Here is an 18,946-nt window from a genome sequence, read left to right as displayed (position 1 = left end):
CAAATTCTAAAATATTCCAAAATCCAAAATTGTTCACATGGGTAGTGACACCAAGCTTTCTGAGATACCGACAGCTTTCTGAGGGTTCAATGTGCAAAAACTTTGTTTCGTACACAAACTTTTTAAAAAGTTGCATCAAATGACCTTCAGCATATGGTGCATAAGGTTTGTTTTTGTTTTTGTTTTGTCATGTCAGGAGCGACTTGAGAGACTGCAAGTCGCTTCTGGTGTGAGAGAAGTGGCCGTCTGCAAGGACGTTGCCCAGGGGATGCCCAGATGATTTGATGTTCTTATCATCCTTCTGGGAGGTTTCTCTCATGTCCCCACATGAGGAGCTGGAGCTGATAGACAGAACTCATTCGTCTCTCCCCGGATTTGAACCTGCGACCTGTCGGTCTTCAGTCCTGCTGGCACAGGGGTTTAACCCACTGCGCCACCGGGGGCATAAGGTGTATATGATACATAAATAAATGATTTTTTTAGACTTAGATCTCATCTCCAAGATTTCTTATTATGTACATACATGCAAGACAGGTATTAGGACACACCTACCTTTGTGATCACATTTTCTACCATAAACCTGTATGATCTCTTCGATCTTCTGGAGAGACCCCCCTCTCGCCCCTTCCTCTATCACAGGCATGACTTGTGGGAACGAAAAAGAGAGCCTTCTCCACTGTGGCCCCCCAGCTTTGGAACTTGCTACCTGGTGAGATTAGCCATGCTCCCATACCTAGCAGTCTTTAAGAAAGATCTGAAAATGTGGCTCTTCCACTGTGCCTTTGGAGAGTGACCATTTATCCCATTTTTGTTTGTTGTCCTCCTATAGTTGTCCTGATGATGCACTTTTTCCTGTCCTTAATGAAGGTCAAACCCCATTGCTCCTCCTCCTTGGGCTCTTTCCTCATAAATACACTTTTCCATTCCTATCTCACCCAGGGCTTTAACATTTTAACATTTTAACTTTTTATCCTGCACATTTGATCCGCCCTTTGTGTTTGATTTTTATTATTAGGTCTGGGTAACAACGCAAAAATTTGTTTCTAAAATCGATTTGTATTTGGGGTTTTTTTGTTTCGATATTTAAAATAATTACAAAATTTTCCTTTTAAAAAGTTCGATATTTACGAAATTTCGTAAATGGTAAAAAAATAACGAATCAATTTCCGAAACAATAACGAATCGATTCGTTAATGGCGGATGCGACCGCGAAATATGCTAAAAAACCTCCAAAAACTTCTGAAGTTTCCCTCTCCCTCTGTTCTTGACTGTTGGTGTGATATTATAATTTTTTTTCACTAATTAAACCATAAAACTGGCCCAGACATGCGGAAATAATAACGAAACGACCTCTGAACAATAACGAAACGAATACAATAACGAAATACGAAGCATTTACAAAACGTGTTTAAAAATTCGTTTTTTTTAATGATTGCTCCAGAATGGTTCATTATCGTTTTGTAATTGGAAAAATTAACGAATTATTAACGAATTATGAATTAACGAAACGAAACCGCCCAGGCCTATTTATTATGTTGTTTTGCACTGTTTATTTTATTTTGTTATTTCATGTATTTGTTGTGATGTAATTTTTCTGTTATTTTATGTTTAACTTTGCTGTATTATCTTTGGGCTTGGCCTCATGTTAGCCACTCCGAGTCCCCTTTGGGGAGATGGTAGTCGGGTATAATAATGTTGTTGTTGGTGTTGTTGTTGTTGTTGTTATTATTATTATTATTATTATTATTATTTTACTGACACCACAGTATGTCAAAACAAACAAGATCTTCTATTATTATTATTATTATTATTATTATTATTATTATTATTCCAAAATCCAACAAACTCCAAAATCCAAACCACTTCTGGGCTCAAGCATTTTGCATAAGGGATACTACTACTACTACTACTACTACTAATAATAATAATACCAATACATTAGCAATAATTATACATTATATATTACATGTAATATTACTAATAATATTATAGTATAGTGGTATAGTACAATATAGTAATATATAATGCTAATATTGTGCTATGCTAATAATATAGTATATTGTAGGTACATATAACTTGTAAGCCACTCTGAGTCCCCTTCAAGGTGAGAGAGGGCGGGGTATAAATGTAGTAAATAAATGAATAGATAAATATACTCAGTCTATACAAATATAGCCTTACTATCATGAGAGAGAGAGAAAATAGAACATTTTAGCTGAGCCAAATTTAGTAATGCCATAATATACTAAATAATAAAGTTTATTAAATACTAAAATGCAATGCAATGTAGCTTCCAAACAACAGGATAACCAACAAAGAAGAGTTTTGGGAAGAGGACAGGTAAACAAATATATCATACTAAGGTAGACCATTGATCCATCTATTTTTAATTGTTTTATATTTTTAAGTGCATTGTATTTTAATTCATAATCTACCTTGCACCCTAGTTTTATAGCAGTGGAGGGAATGAATAAATTCTATTATCATTTCTATCTAGCACAATCTTCTTAGTGCAATGGTTCTCAATTTGGAAAGCTATAAATGTCATAGGAGGCCCAGGTAAGCATGATCAACAATAAGAAGGTCTATGAGTTGAATTTAGGCAACTGGTCTTCTGGAGGCACTGAGGACTTTATCACATCAATCTGTCATGTCATAGCAATCAAGTTGTTGAAGCAAACGGGAACATACTGATATTTAATAATCACAATCTCAGTTCCTTACTATCGTGCTACAGTGTTGCTTTGGTGAAACATGGCCCTGTGATCACCCTTCTGTACCTCCTTGCTAAACCACTTACTTGCCTGTGTATATCCTTCTCTGGGCATGCATATCTTTCTTTTTAAAAATGTATATTTTTAACAACTGTGCAATTTTGTCAACATTTATTTATCGTGTCAGGAGTGAACCAAAATGCAAATTATGCAGACTTGGTATTTTATTAAATGTCCTTTGACCAGTAGCTGGCTATTTGGAGTGCCTCTGGTGTTGTTGCAAGAAGGTCCTCCATTGTGCATGTGGCAGGGTTCAGGTTACATTGCAGTAGGTGGTCTGTGGTTGGCTCTTCTCCGCACTCGCATTTTCTCAAAATGATAAAAAAGCAGTATAAAAAATTAATTGAAAGCAACCTCACCGACTTGAGAATAGCAAAGGGGAGGGTGGAGGAAGAATCATGCCCACTCATGCCACATGACTGCTGGAATATCACAACCGCAGCAGAGAGGACATACTGCACCAGTATTGGAATCCCAGCTATATTGAGAGGAATCGATAGGTTTTCTCCATTAGTTTAAAGAGGTGCTCCACTTATGACTGAGATGTAAAGGAGCAACAAGAAAAATATAACATCATCTGATAAATATAAGCCAAACACACAATTATACTGCTGTAATTGCAGTTTGCCAGATTTGTGTAATAAAGTTCTGAGTGACATATTTATTTTATTATTTATTTATTTACTTTATTTCTATACCGCTTTTCTCAGCCCTTAGGCGACTCAAAGCGGTTTACATAGTACAAATTATCACAAGACAGTATCATAGGCAAATTAAAACACATTATACATAGGGCCCCCCGGTGGCGCAGTGGGTTAAAGCACTGAGCTGCTGAGCTTGTTGACCAAAAGGTCGCAGGTTCGATTCCAGGGAGCGGCGTGAGCTTCCGCTGTCAGCCCTAGCTTCTGCCAACCTAGCAGTTCGAAAACATGCAAATGTGAGTAGATCAATAGGTACCACTCCGGCAGGAAGGTAACGGTGCTCCATGCGGTCATGCTGGCCACATGACCTTGGAGGTGTCTATGGACAACGCTGGCTCTTCGGTTTAGAAATGGAGATGAGCACCACACCCCAGAGTCAGACATGACTGGACTTAATGTCAGGGGACAACCTATACATAACAGTCAATATCAATAAACAATCATTATCATAGTGCCTCAACAACAAATCAGAATCCATTCTCGTAATCCTTTGTTCCATATTCCTTTGTTCGATTGCACCGTGTTCCTATATTCAATTGCACTGTTTAGCCAAATGCTTGTTTGAAAACCCAGGTCTTTTTTTTTAAAATAGTTTTTATTAGTTTATAATTTAAAAAGATGGAGCAATGCTGCTCCCATCTAGTACATACAAACATATATAATGTAACAGTGTAACGTATATAACATATAAAAGTACCCTCTTGTTGTACAAACTAGAGTTTGCAGATCTCTCAATCGTGCTCCCCTCTGACACTTAGTCTGATTGTTTTCTCTCTTCTATCGTCTCGTGGTTTACCTTTTGTAGGGGGCAGCTGTTCGTTGTCCCTTCCCCCCTCCCCTTCCAGGTCTTCACCTTCCTCCAAAATGCCAACAGCGAAGGGGCCTGTCTGATGTCTGCACGTAGGGCATTCCACAGCCGAGGGGCCACCACCAAAAAGACCCTGTCTCTCGTCCCCACCAGGCGCACCTGTGATGCAGGCGGGATCAAGAGCAGGGCCTCCCCAGACAATCTTAATGTCCTGGTCGGTTCATAGGTGGAGATGCGTTCGGAGAGGTAAGTAGGGCCAGAACCGTTTAGGGCTTTATAGGCTAACGCCAGCCCTTTGAATTGTGCCCGGTAGCAAATTGGCAACCAGTGGAGCTGGCGCAACAGAGGAGTGGTATGCTCCCTGAGTGCCGCTCCTGTTAGTAACCTGGCTGCCGAGCGCTGGACCATTTGAAGCTTCCGAGCAGTCTTCAAGGGCAATCCCACGTAGGGAGCGTTGCAGTAGTCTAAATGGGATGTAACCAGAGTGTGGACCACCGTGGCCAAGTCAGACTTCCCAAGGTATGGGCGCAGCTGGATTTGGACATATTTGGATTCAAATCCAAACTCAGCCATCATGCTCACTTTAGCCTTGTCTAACCTACCTAGCAAGATTATTGTGAAGATAAAATGCAACTATTCCATATGCTCTCTGCTTTTCTGAGATCCCTCTAAGATGGGATACTGTAAAAATGTGAGCAATAGAAAGATATTCACTCCTATTTTATAAAAAGAAAGATTATTCCCAAAGTTTCAAGTTGTATGTTTCTTTGCTGAACCACATTGTAATTGGGATAGTAAAATACACCTTTTCAAAATAAATAATAAATAATTTCCAGAAAACCAGTAAAAAAAGGATGGAAAATTACCTTTTTTCCTGAAAAAGAAATCCCAACTGGATAAGTAATGCATGATTCCTTTCCATGGACAATGTGATGCGGTGTGTGTGTGTGTGTTTTGATGGACTAAATACCAAAGAACAACTGAGAGGGAAATAGCCCAGCCTGTCTAACAACACCAAAGATGCCCATCTGTTTTAGCAATAGGAACCTTGATTGCTGAATGTCTTCTTTCCCTTCTGTATAAATAAACATCATATGGAAATTACCTCTTATTGGTTTTGGTAAACAATAGGAGTTAAAATGTCCTGAAATTGGATTAACATATTGTTACAGTGATAAAGTTTGATTTGAGCAATTGTGATTTCATAGGAGGGACTTCACAAAAATATCCATTTTACATGTGGTACAAGCTCCAACTGAATTTTTTAATGAAAGCTGACATTGCTCAAACATCCTTTTCTTATTAGCCAACAAGAACAATTAGGAATTGTGTCCAGCAACTCCACTCTCTCTGCCTGAATGCACATTGTTCATTTTCTTATGTCAACAAATGCATGCTGATACTTTTAAACAGATTTTCATAAGCTAATTTACCTATTTCCCTACCAAAAGAGGAAACTTTCCTGGCCATTAATTCCAGTTGACAGTGAGGGGTTGGATTGCTTGGCCCATGCAAAACGAGGCATTGTTGTGAACCGATTCCTAATGAATTCTATTTAGGGAAGAGCTACAAAAATTTATGTTGATAAATTTTGACAACAACAAAAATGCATTATTAATAACATTGGTGATTGCAAAGAGCTCATTTTACTTTTTAGAACCTGCCATTCTTTCAGTCTGGAGATTTATGGCTGGATGGGGTAGTCATGATGGACAAGAATGCTTAACTTACTATGTTTACTTAATACGTGCCTCAGTTTGAAGACACTTGGTTTTTAAAAGATGACCCAATACAAAAATCCAGATATTAAGAGGTTTTTATCATAATGGGAAACCAACTGGCCAACTCCTAAATCAATCCAATCTAACCTAATCCTTATGACTAAATAAGCAAAGAAAAAACCTACACTCCCAGGGCTCAGGTTGGTTACTGGAGTGATCACAAAATGGCATTGAATTGGTTTAACAGAAATCAAGTTCAAATTATGGTTGTTTTTAAGGCTTAATTTGTTTAGGATCCAAGTGTGTGTACTAAAGGCTGCATCACAAGTTTCCATGAAAATTGGTGACCTCCCACCTATCCCCTGATACTCACAATGCTAGATGCACTCCCAAAAATTGCTTTCATGCTTACAATTGGTCTTCTGAAATTCATGGGATTTGACTTATGACCTCATAACAAAGGCCCGTGGATTTGCCATGCATAGTGACAAATCCATGGGATTCCAGCAGGGAGAAGCCATTGCTCTACACATAAGGGGCTTTCCCACTCCTGCGCAGTTAGGGGGGGAGAGCAGATTACCTCCACCCCTGAAGGCAGAGAGTGAGAGGAGCCAACCTCCCTGTTTTGACTGCCTTCCTCCCTCATTCGGCTTCAGAGCATCAACCCACCATGCCTGCCCATTCAACAGTATAATCATTGGTTGTCAGTCGGGACCGGATAGGAATTTTTCCTCCTATGTTCTAGGAAGGTTTTTTCGCCTACCCTATACTGTTTAGGGGCTAGATGGCCTGCTGGTTATAAATAGTTATAGCGAAAATAGATAGGGAAAAGATCAGAGTTGGTGAACACCCAAGGCACCCCCTTAAGGGGTGAAGGCCTTTAACCAAATCACTCACCTGTTGACCTTTGTTCAAGGTGAGGTGAAATCAAATGGCCTTAAAAGGGGGAGAGGCGAGCAACAATAAACTTGAGGGAGACTTCTCCACACTTTTCCCTTAGAGGTTGCCTGGGTTTAAATTACCAGGAGACCCAGGTGATTTTCGCCCAAAACAGTCAAGGGGTAGGTTTTTGTAGGTTTTTCCGGGCTATATGGCCATGTTCTGGAGGCAATTGCAGTGATTCCGGCCATGAAAGCTTTCGACAATACAGTCAAGGGGTAGGCTGGTTAAGGATGCTACTTCGGCTTAGACACCAAGTTCTATACACACATTAGAGAAAGTTAAAAGTTGTATAGGTAACAATTCAATAAAGTTGCCCTTAATTTAACCGAATTATACCTTGTTGTGTCTTGGTATTTCGGGGGATAGAAGGCAAAGTTACTTGCCTTTCCCTCCATCCCATGGGGGGGGGGGGAAGCGTCACTGTCTGGTTTCCCCCCGTTGCTGGTAAGGCAACATGGGAAGGCTCCCATGTTGCTGTGGTTATGGCATATGCCACCTACTCTCCCTTTTCTGGACAGAGCCCACCAAAAGTTGATGTTTGTTGTGAAAAGGACTCTATCCTGAAAGGGGAGAACAAGCAAAGTAGGCTGGGCCTCGTAGCCCGCCTGATAAGATCATTTTTTTTGTCATTGATTTCAATGGGCCAAATCTATGAGATTTGTTGGGAGAAAAGACAAGTGAATGAATAAAAATGATTAGAAACAGAAATAGAAGTATATGTTTGCATACGGAAGACTATTAATTCACCACCTGCTCCAACCCCAGAACTGCAAAGCATACAGCATAGCAAAAATGTGGAGAAAGTTATTAATTCTTCATAACAGTTTATTCAGTGGAGAATTACTACCTCATATGAAAATTGTTTTCTTCAACTGTTCAGTTTCTGTGTTAACTAAACATACACGGAGAAAGGGCACACTAAGCCAACTCCTTTGAAGTGTCATCTTAATGCATGGGCACATTGGACAGTTGTTCATTCATTCTGCCTCATTTCTGCATTGGATTGTGATATAGCTTAATCTCTGTTGCATGCATTTTAATTATATATATATATATTTTCTGTGTGCACTTTTGCAAATGTACACACTGGTAAAAATAATTTTCAGATAAAGAACCCTGTCCACATTTTACAAAACGTTATGTATTTTATAGAAAGTTGAGGAATAGATGTTTTGTGTACCTTTTCAAATGTATACTTTTGTGCGTATTTTATTTGCGTAAATGGTATCACAAACTTCAGAGATGCTAGGTTTGGGTGGAAAACAGGATTTTGGAAGATGAACTTGATCCAAATGCAAGTGCACTATTCATATAGTGCCTTTAGATCCATGTGTTCATCAGTATGGGTACAAATATTCTCATTTACTCTGAAGATGCAAAGGATTGAGGGTAAAACCATATTATTGTGATGTGTTTAAACTGTGTTATCCCCCATGTCAAGACATGAGGAGAGCTGGGTAACACGTTGTTGTTGTTGTTGTTGTTGTTGTTGTTGTTGTTGTTGTTGTTACATAGGCCAGCAAGATGTTAGTCTGTCTCCTCAGATTTTGTGAAACCCCATTCTCCTTCTCCTCCTCCTTCTCCTCCTCCTTCTCCTCCTCCTTCTCCTCCTCCTTCTTCTCCTCCTTCTCCTCCTTCTCCTCCTTCTCCTCCTCCTTCTCCTTCTCTTCCTCCTCCTCCTCCTCCTTCACCTCCTCCTCCTCCTCCTCCTCCTCCTCCTTCTCCTTCTTCTTCTTCTTCACTGTATTGCATCATCTGAACATTATCTCCTCAGCTGCTTTTAATAGGCATATTTATTACTTTTTACATCAATTCATATGGTTTATAGTTGCAACTCATACTACATATACTAAACAGAATGATGCTGCATAATAGAGACAATTGAAAAAATGCATACAGGCTAAAACTTTATTAATTGACCCTCCCACCTTTATAAAACACCATCTGCTAGAATGATGATAAATAGGCATTACTCAGATTACTTTATAGTGGAAAGAGGAATGTGGCAAGGATATCCTTGATCTCTGATAATGTTCACACTTTGTATAGAGCCGTTAGCAGCAGTAATTTGAAATGATAATGAAATTCAAAGGATTATATCTGGGAAAAGAAAATATAAAATCTCTCTTTAGCCTGCCAATGTAGCTCTAACATTTCTGGCCCAGAAGAATTATTGCAAACAATCTTATTAAAGGTCTGCAATATTGTTGAGTCTCACTGTATAAAATTAATAAAAATCACACTTTAACCCTATTCTTACTTACTTGGAAGTAAAGCCTTTTGCATTCAAATGGAGGCATGCACAAGACTGTCTCAATTGACAATCCACTACATGGCAGATTCCTAAGGGGAAAAACATATTACTAAATTAAGTGACAATCTGCAGTAAAATATTTAAGTGCCAAGTCTGATAACATTAAAACTTCAAATCTGATGAATTTTGAAAACAGCCACTTATTTGGTATATCGGTTTCATGTTAAATTAACTCATTGATAATAATTGTCAAATAATTACCAAAATACCCCAAGCCAGGTGTTATTCTTGTACAGTGATACCTTGACATATGAGTTTAATTCATTCTGTGACCAAGCTCTTGACTCAAAAAGCTTGTATGTCAAAGCAATTTTCCCCATTGAAATCCACTGAAATAATATTAAAACATCCCAGAGCTCAATCACAGAACAAATTAAACTCATTTGCCAAGACCCTACAGGGTTCAGGGGCTTCAGCCAGCGCATCCTCCTTCCTTGAGCAACTCCTTCTTGGCCTTCCCACTTTCAACCTCCCCACTGTCATCCATTCCATGGCCCTTCCTTTCTCTCTCTCTGTGAGCATGACCTTCTCTCTCTCTGTGAGCATGCTCTGACACAGCCGCCAAGGCCCCTCCTTCTCCCTGTCTCCCTGCAAGCATGGCTTACCTCAATATTCCAGCATGGCCGCCAAGCTCCCCCTCCCTCCAAGTGAACATGGCCCAATTCAGTGTGCTGGCATGACCATCAGGGCCTTTCTCTTCTCCCTCCCTACAAGATTGGCCCACCTCAGTCTCCTGGCATGGCCGCCATTTGGAAGGGGAGACTCATAATTTGGATTCACATGTTGAATCAAAAAATCAGATAAGTAATGGCTCGTAACTGAAAATCTCACACTTGAAGTGCTCGTAAGTCGAGGTTTCACTGTACTAGTAGGGTAGACAGGCACTCCATTTTGTATTAGATGTCTCCTGCATACAGGCATGTAGCTGGGGGTGGGGGGGGGGGCTTGACGGTCTTCAGCCCCCCCCCCCCAAATTCTCATGGTGGTCCGCGAGAAGACCTTACTGGTACATTATTTAAACTGTTATGTTTATTCATATCATGATCTGATCACCATGCTCAATATATCCCATATGCATGGGGGTATTGGGGTAATGATACAAAAGGTTTGCTAGGCTAGACCATCTTTCACTCAGCCCCCTCCCCTCAAACTCAGCCCCTCCCCTTCCCCCAAATCAAAATCCTGGCTGTGCCGTCGCTCCTGGGGGCTATTTTTCTCAATAAAGGAGGGATGGACATGGCATCTTTCCCCCAGGGGATTGCTTCTTGCCCTCCTATAGGAAACTGGAACTCCCAAAAACCCAAAATGCTGTAAATAGCTCAAAATAAGTTTTATTGATCACAAAGTCATTTCTTTAAAGCAATGAGCTGGAAAACTTCAGAGGGGTGAAGGAAAATATACATTACAGTCTCAATTAGTCCTGGGTCCAAGGGGTTTGAAGCTGAGAAGCTTCACCAAGTTTCCTCTTTCCTCAATGGCTGTGAATGCTGGAGCAAACCACAACCCCAGTTCAGATGGCCTGTGTTTTGAAGGCTCAGGATCTTCCTTTGGTGCCAAAAGAACCAGCTTGAAGGCGCCTGGGTCTCCCCAATAATTGTCCAGGACGATCTGGACATAAAGCATGAGTCCCAGGGGTAAAAAACCTCAGAACTGGTGCTAAGAGGTAACTTAAATCAGGGTTTTTAAGAAACAAGTATCTTACGTCCATATGGCAGGACCTCTGATGGCAGAATGAAGAGAAAGGAAGTTCTCAACCTCCTGCAGGAAGAGGTGGAGCCAAACAGTACTGATTGACAGCTATACGTAACCAATCCATACAACTATACATAAGCAGGGTAAAAAGGGGCAGGATTAAGCATGATACAACAGTTTAAATCTTACAACTAACAGTTCTATACATAGGTGGCACCACTCAAGCTGTCATACTGGCTACGGGCCTGCCTGCATAGGTTTAAAAATCTGGTCCAGCATTAAGATGACGTGAGATTCATCAAACTCCATATCTCTTGATCTGGTGAGATAAAGTATCAGCTACATTCAGGACAGATCAATCTCCAACATTTGGAACACTGGGATTCACTTTGCTGTGATTGTAAGTGGCCAATCGAGCATGCCTGTTTTTACTCCTCTGCTATGCAATTGTGCAGCATACCTGCAAAATAAATACCTAATCTCTTTAAGAGGAGCTCTGGGAATGTGAGCCAACAGCAACCTTTCTAGGTCTAGAGATAGAAAAATGGCTAGTGGGCCTTTGGTAGGGCAGTGTAACTGTTTGGCACCATGCAGAAGGCAAATATTGCAGCTCCTGAGTATAAAGTCGAAATGATATAAAAGGGAAGTGAATAATACTATGTAACAGCCAAATGGTCCATATTAGTCTCCTCACACAGGCTAATGCAATTGAACCCAATGTGAGACACTTAATGTGGTTAGACACCAGGTTTAAAAAACTGGGAAAGGTCTGAAACCCACAGCAAGATTCAGGTTTTTCCTTGTGTTGGTGCGGTGAGGTCTATCACTCCCATGCTGGATCTACAATCATCTCCCCACAGCCTGGTGAGCGGCATTGCACTGCCTTCCTAGCCCCAAGGCCCCTATTTTCCCCAATGATAGACAATGGAGCCAAATGCTCTTGAAAGGAGGGAGGTTTAGAACATGTGAATAGTTCTTTGTTGTTCATTCATTCAGTCATCTCCAACTCTTCGTGACCTCATGGACCAACCCACGCCAGAGCTCCCAGTCGGCCATCATCACCCCCAGCTCCTTCAAGGTCAGTCCAGTCACTTCAAGGATGCCATCCATCCATCTTGCCCTTGGTCGGCCCCTCTTCTTTTTTCCTTCCATTTTCCCCAGCATAATTGACTTCTCTAGACTTTCCTGTCTCCTCATGATGTGGACAAAGTACTTCAACTTTGTCTCTAGTATCCTTCCCTCCAGTGAGCAGTCGGGCTTTATTTCCTGGAGGATGGACTGGTTGGATCTTCTCGCAGTCCAAGGCACTCTCAGAACTTTCCTCCAACACCACAGCTCAAAAGCATCGATCTTCCTTCGCTCAGCCTTCCTTAAGGTCCAGCTCTCACATCCGTAGGTTACTACAGGGAATACCATGGCTTTGACTAGGCGGATCTTTGTTGCCAGTGTGATGTCTCTACTCTTTACTATTTTATCGAGATTGGACATTGCTCTCCTCCCAAGAAGTAAGCGTCTTCTGATTTCCTGGTTACATTCTGCATCTGCAGTAATCTTTGCACCTAGAAATACAAAGTCTGTCACGGCCTCCACAATTTCTCCCTCTATTTTCCAGTTGTCAATCATTCTTGTTGCCATAATCTTGGTTTTTTTGATGTTTAGCTGCAACCCAGCTTTTGCGCTTTCTTCTTTCACCTTGATTAGAAGGCTCCTCAGCTCCTCCTCACTTTGTGAATAGTTCTAGTTATAGCAATAATTTAGACAAATCAACAGTCATTGAGACCTTAACTACAAGCAAAAGTTTTGATTAACTTCTCAGCTCTCTCTCCCATCAAACAGGTGACTAGCACCAGTTCACTTTTGGTGCAATATATACATACATATATATATATATATATATCAACTAAAATAAGGAAAACAGTTATACTGATCTCTCTTACACTAATTATATTCTTATTATAAACAGTATAAAATGAACAAAAAATAAATATTTTTCAGCCATTCTCTCCAATTGCTTTTGTTTAATTTGCTGACAATGTTGATGTCAACCAGCATATTATCATGCCTTTATAGACTTCCTTTAGAAAGACCAGTGCACTGATGTTATGGAGGGTCTATATTAATTATCCTCTGTGCTTCATTGGATTTCCTGAAGTGCTTTGCTGGAGAGCCTCCAAGCACTAACAGGGAAATGAAATTAAACAAAAAGGTTTGGCTATATTTAAGAGTATTATGCAAGTATTTTAGAGCGAGCTTCTAATTAAAAAGGTTGTAAACTAACACACAAGAGTGCAAGTGTCATGGCTCACCTGTGACTCCCTAACTCATCATGTCATGGTAGAATTGATCATATTTCACAAGCAACTTAATCAAATAGAAGATCTTAATAAATGCAGAATGCTTTACAAATGTTTAGCAAAGATTTATAGATCCTAAAACCATAATAAATGACTGCAGTCATATCAATGATATTCTGTTTTATATTCTGAGAAACAAATGCCTTGGCTTGGAAAGGAGGAAGCACTCAATAATTGCTTGGAAAGAGTTATACATGCAGTATTACAGAGATAGAACACTTAATTCTTTTGTGCTCACCATTTCCTCATATACAAGGGAGAGATGTAGTGATCAAGAGGACAAGAAGGGAGGGTCAGAGACCAGGTATGATGGTTGCTTTTAAAATACTCTGGATTCTTTCTTCTCTGTCCACTCATCCTTTTGTCCTCAGCTTACTTCAGTTCCTCAAAACTGAGATCAAATTCCAAAAACGAATTAGCACAAAAGTGTGTGCATAAAACCTTGGCCAACTAGTAGACTCCAGCAAAAGCATATGGCTGCAACCAGAGGCGGCCCTAGGTAATTTTCAATGGTAAGCAAACAGTATTTTGCCCCCCCCCCCAACCAATCACTGATATATATTTTCGGTTCGTCGTGGGAGTTCTGTGTGCCATATTTGGTTCAATTCTACCATTGGTAGAGTTCAGAATGCTCTTTGATTGTAGGTGAACTCTACATCTCAGTAACTACAACTCGCGTATGTCAAGGTCTATTTTCCCCCAAGAGCGCTTCAAGAGCTCCCCTGGGCAAAATCAACTATACTGCAAATGCTTACTTTGCATAATGGATTGAGCCACCCCTGGCTGCAACCTCTCCTACAACCTCATCAGATTCAGCCTTCTCTGTGTATTCTTCCCCTTTTTTCTATACTGCTGAAAAGAAGTCCCACAGAGTCCATCACATGATGCAAGGCAACTTCTGGTGGGAGTCCGTGGGGCTCCATTTTGGCAGAGGGTCAGAGACCAGGTATGATGGGTCCACTGATGGTTCTGACTGACTCCAGGGATCACATAACTGTTGACTTGATGAGGACAGTCCTAAAACCTCCTCTGTTGGCTCACTTTCTTAGCTGCTTTTAAAATACTCTGGATTCTTTCTTCTCTGTCCACTCATCCTTTTGTCTTCAGCTTACTTCAGTTCCTCAAAACTGAGATCAAATTCCAAAAACGAATTAGCACAAGAGCGTGTGGCAGGCCCGTAGACAGGATTTTGTTTCGGGGGGGGGGGGGGGGCTGATTTTGGGGGGGTGAGTTTCAGGGGGGGGGGGCTGAGTCTGAGTGAAAGAGGGTCTAGCCTAACAAACCTTTTGTATAATTACCTCAATACCCCCATGCATATGGGATATATTGAGTATGGTGATCAGATCATGATATGAATAAACATAACAGTTTAAATAATGCACCAGTAAGGCCTTTTCATGAACCACCATGAGAATTTCGGGGGGGGGGGGGCTGAAGCCCCTCAGCCCCCCCCCCCCCCCCCCCCCCCCCCGGCTACAAGCCTGGCGTGTGGGTAAAACCTTGGCCAACCCGGTAGACTCCAGCAAAAGCATATGGCTGCAACCTTTCCTACAACCTCATCAGATGCAGCCTTCTCTGTGTATTCTTTCCCCCTTTTCTACACTGCTGAAAAGAAGTCCCACAGAGTCCATCACATGATGCAAGGCAACTTCTGGTGGGAGTCTGTGGGGCTCCATTTTGGCAGAATACAGAAACAAAATCCAGAGTGCCTTTAGAGGAGTCAGGTGTTAACCGACTCCAAATGGCACAAAGCAGGGAAAAGATAGACCTCTACAGGGAAAGGACATGGGATGGCAGAAGACAAACCTTAACAGGAGGGAACAGAGTAAGAAGCTTCCTCTGCTGTCCCCCACTTTCCCCAGCTCATGTGATGAGGTCCCAGGCTGTGTGTTCTTCCACAATGATACATTGCCATCTGGACCACATTCTTATGTTACTTGGACAAATGTGTCCCTTTTATCATCTGTGACAAATTGGAAGAGATAGGAAGGGGAAAAATGTTTGGGTAGACCAGAACATGGAACATATATTTCCCAACTCAGAACCTCTGAGACCTCCTGCTGAACTGGATAGTACTGGGCTATGAACAGATCCATTTTTCAAAATGGGCTCTGGCTATTCCAGTTCTTTTGGCCAGCTGTAACAGCACAGGGTCTGCCACCATTTTTTCTGGCTGCTGAAATGGACTGCTTTTGGTTTCATTTGGCTACACATGGAAAGCGGAGAGGCAGCTACAAGCTTCTTTTAGCCGAGGCAGGCTTCCATTTTCTGTTGCAAGCAGGCTTCTGAGAGAGACAGATCAGTGATCTAAATTCTCAGTGCCGCTTGCAGCTTTGCATGGCTTGGCTTGCTTTTTGACTCAAATACCAATGAATAAGCAGTTTACTTTCTACACACTTAGGAAACTGCCACCAATGGTGCCCTTCACACGAGGCAAGCTTCAAATGTGGGGTAGAGGTATCTTGCCATTTCTAAAGCCACCAGAAATGAGGTCATTTATATCTTTTTTTAAAGAATGGCAAATGCTTTTTCAGGTGGCGTGGCTCCCATTGAAATAAGTGTTTTAAAAGGGTGCCTTGATACAGCTTCATTGAAAGGACGTTGAGGTCAAATGATCCCAGAAAGGGTGGATTCTTAAGTCTGATTACTAGGGCTGGGTAACCACAGAAAAATTTGTTTCTAAACTTGATTCATTTCCAGGGGGTGCTAGCGTTTCCAAATTCTAAATACTTCCGAAATTTTGAGATTTTAAAATTTCGTTATTTACGAAATTTTGTTAATTTCAAATCGATTCGTTAATGGCGGAGGCGATTGCACAATATGCTAAAAAAACCTCCAAATGGGACAGGGGGAACTTCTGAAGCTTCCTTCTCCCTCTGTTATTGACTGTTGGTGTGATAATTTATTTTTTATCACTGATAAAACAAACAACAACTATAAAACTTGCACCAGACATACGGAAATAATTACGAAACAATTATGAAACAATTTCGAAACAATTTTGAACCAATTACGAAACAATTACGAAACAATTACGAAACAATACGAAATAAATTGGAAAAATTGTTTCAATTTTTAATTACTCCTCACACTATTCCTGCATGGCTCAATATTGGATCGTAAGCTAATTTAAATACGAATTAATAATGAATTACGAAATTAACGAACGAAACCGCCCAGCCCTACTGATTACTATAATCCAGATCTTTTTGAAGGATATGAGGAGAAAGGATCCCAGAAACGGTGGATTCTTAAGTCTGATGACTTTAATCCAGATCTTTTTGAAGGATATGAGGAGAAAGGATCCCAGAAGGGGTGGATTCTTAATACCGATGCCCTAAAAATGATGGAAAGGCGTTCCCCATTGCTGCCAATGGGCTGAGTTTTCCAGGATCTTTTGGTTGCCGGTTGAAAACTTATTTTTTTCTCAACTGAATTCAGGAGGCTCCCAAAAATTGATCTGGGAGTCCATCGAAATCCGGATAATAAGAACAGAACAGGATTTAACTAAATTGCACACACCTATTTATACCAGCCAGCATGGTTCATTCACCAGGAAGGCAGGAGGACATGTTTTGAAATAGATTTCATTCTACCAGACCAGAATTATTTAGAAACATTATACAGGATGACCATCCATTGTCTGAAATGCTTGGGATCAGAAATGTTTTAGGTTTTGGAGTTCTGGGGATTTTTGAATAACTGTATTTGTGTATAAATAAATACTGAGATATCTTGAAGATGAGGCCCAAGTCTAAATAAGAAATTCATTTATGTTTCATATATACCTCATACATGTAGCACAAAGGAAAAATTAAATACAATTTTTAAAATAATTTTATGCATGATGCATGGTTTGTGGATATTGAACCATCAGAAAACAAGGGTGTCACTATCTCAGCCACCCATGAGGGTCATTTGAAGTATTTTGGAATTCTGGAAAAGGGATTCTCAACTTGTATATAGCATGTCAGTTGTGATCACTAATGTTTCCCATTTCTGTTTCCATTTCTCAAAAGAAGTTTATAAAGTGCTGGGAAGAGTTTATCATTTTTTCTATTAAAAACAAACAAACATACTGTACAAATACATCTTCCACTAATGGTCAGTGATAGTTTATGGACATAGCACCCCATCTGTTCAAGCTATCCTTGTTAACTGTTATTTACGAAATTATTCTGTTGCACAAAGTAATGTCTGACTTTAAAGAAACATGTCTAATTAACAACTTGTCCAAAGTTGCTACTACGGCCATATGGACTTCGGATATTCTCAGCTTTTGAGCAGGTGAAGAATGTTCCTATCAGTTTCTCCACAAAAACAGTTGAAACATTTGTTTCAAAATTGAGAACTAGCATGGCTTGCTGGCACTGCGGACATTTGGGAATACAAAACTATATATATATATCTATATAAATAAAAATGTAATGTTCGTTTGTGGGATTAACAGAACTCAAAAACCACTGGGGGAATTGCCACCAAATTTGGACACAAGACACCTAACAACCCAATGTATGTCCTTCACTCAAACTGTTTTTGTCATTTGGGAGTTGTAGTTGCTGGAATTTATAGTTCACCTACAATCAAAGAGCATTCTGAACCCCACCAACGATGGAATTGAACCAAACTTAGCAGACAGAACTTCCATGACCAACAGAAAATACTGGAAGGATTTGGTGGGCATTGACCTTGAGTTTTGGAGTTGTAGTTCACCTACATCCAGAGAGTATGGTGCATTCAGTGATGGATATGGACCAAACTTGGCACAAATATTCAATATGCCCAAATATGAACACTAGTGGAGTTTGGGGGAAATAGACCTTGACATTTGGGAATTGCAGTTGCTGGGATTTATAGTTCACCTACAATCAAAGAGCATTCTGGCCGCACCTACAGCTGCCCCCACTCAGTCCATTTTGAGCAATCCAGCTGCCAGATCACTGAATTTCCCCAAATTCCATATCGTGAAATGGAATCGTGCACACCGCTATTTAGTATTGCGGGAAAAGAAATGAGAGATCGCTACAGGGGAGAGGCTGGGCAAGTGACACACCCATCGCCAGTTTACAAGAGCAGCGCTCCCCCCAAAAGGGGAAATGGGAAATGAATACATCCCTTATAGTTGGGAATCTTGCCCTGAGTGACAAAAAGATGCCGAATTTCATAGTATCCAACTGTTTATGTAGGTGAGAAGAACAATCACCATCTAGTAGACAATCACCACCTATATTTATCCTGCTACCTCCTGCAACATTTGGCTGTCTGGATGAATTCTTTGCAGAATGGCACAGTTACTATTGATCAATTTAGGAACTTCATTTGATTCCTCACCTCCGTCTGATTCCTCCTCAGGACAAACCACAATTGATGTAGTATCTGCTACTGGTTCACTAATTGTCACTAGCAAGAGTTTAGCAGTTAGGACTCATTTTCTAAGACATCCCTTTCAACAAGTTGAGGCTTTCCATCAACATCTTTATTAATGACTTAGATGAAGGGTTAGAAGACAGGATCATCAAGTTTGCAGACGACACCAAATTGGGAGGGATAGCCAATATTCCAGAGGACAGGAGCAGGATTCAAAACGATCTTGACAGATTAGAGAGATGGGCCAAAACTAACAAAATGAAGTTCAACAGT

The sequence above is a fragment of the Anolis sagrei genome, chromosome 4 (genome assembly GCF_037176765.1).
Source record: "Anolis sagrei isolate rAnoSag1 chromosome 4, rAnoSag1.mat, whole genome shotgun sequence".
Taxonomy (NCBI): Eukaryota; Metazoa; Chordata; class Lepidosauria; order Squamata; family Dactyloidae; genus Anolis; species Anolis sagrei.
This window is presented reverse-complemented; position numbering follows the sequence as displayed.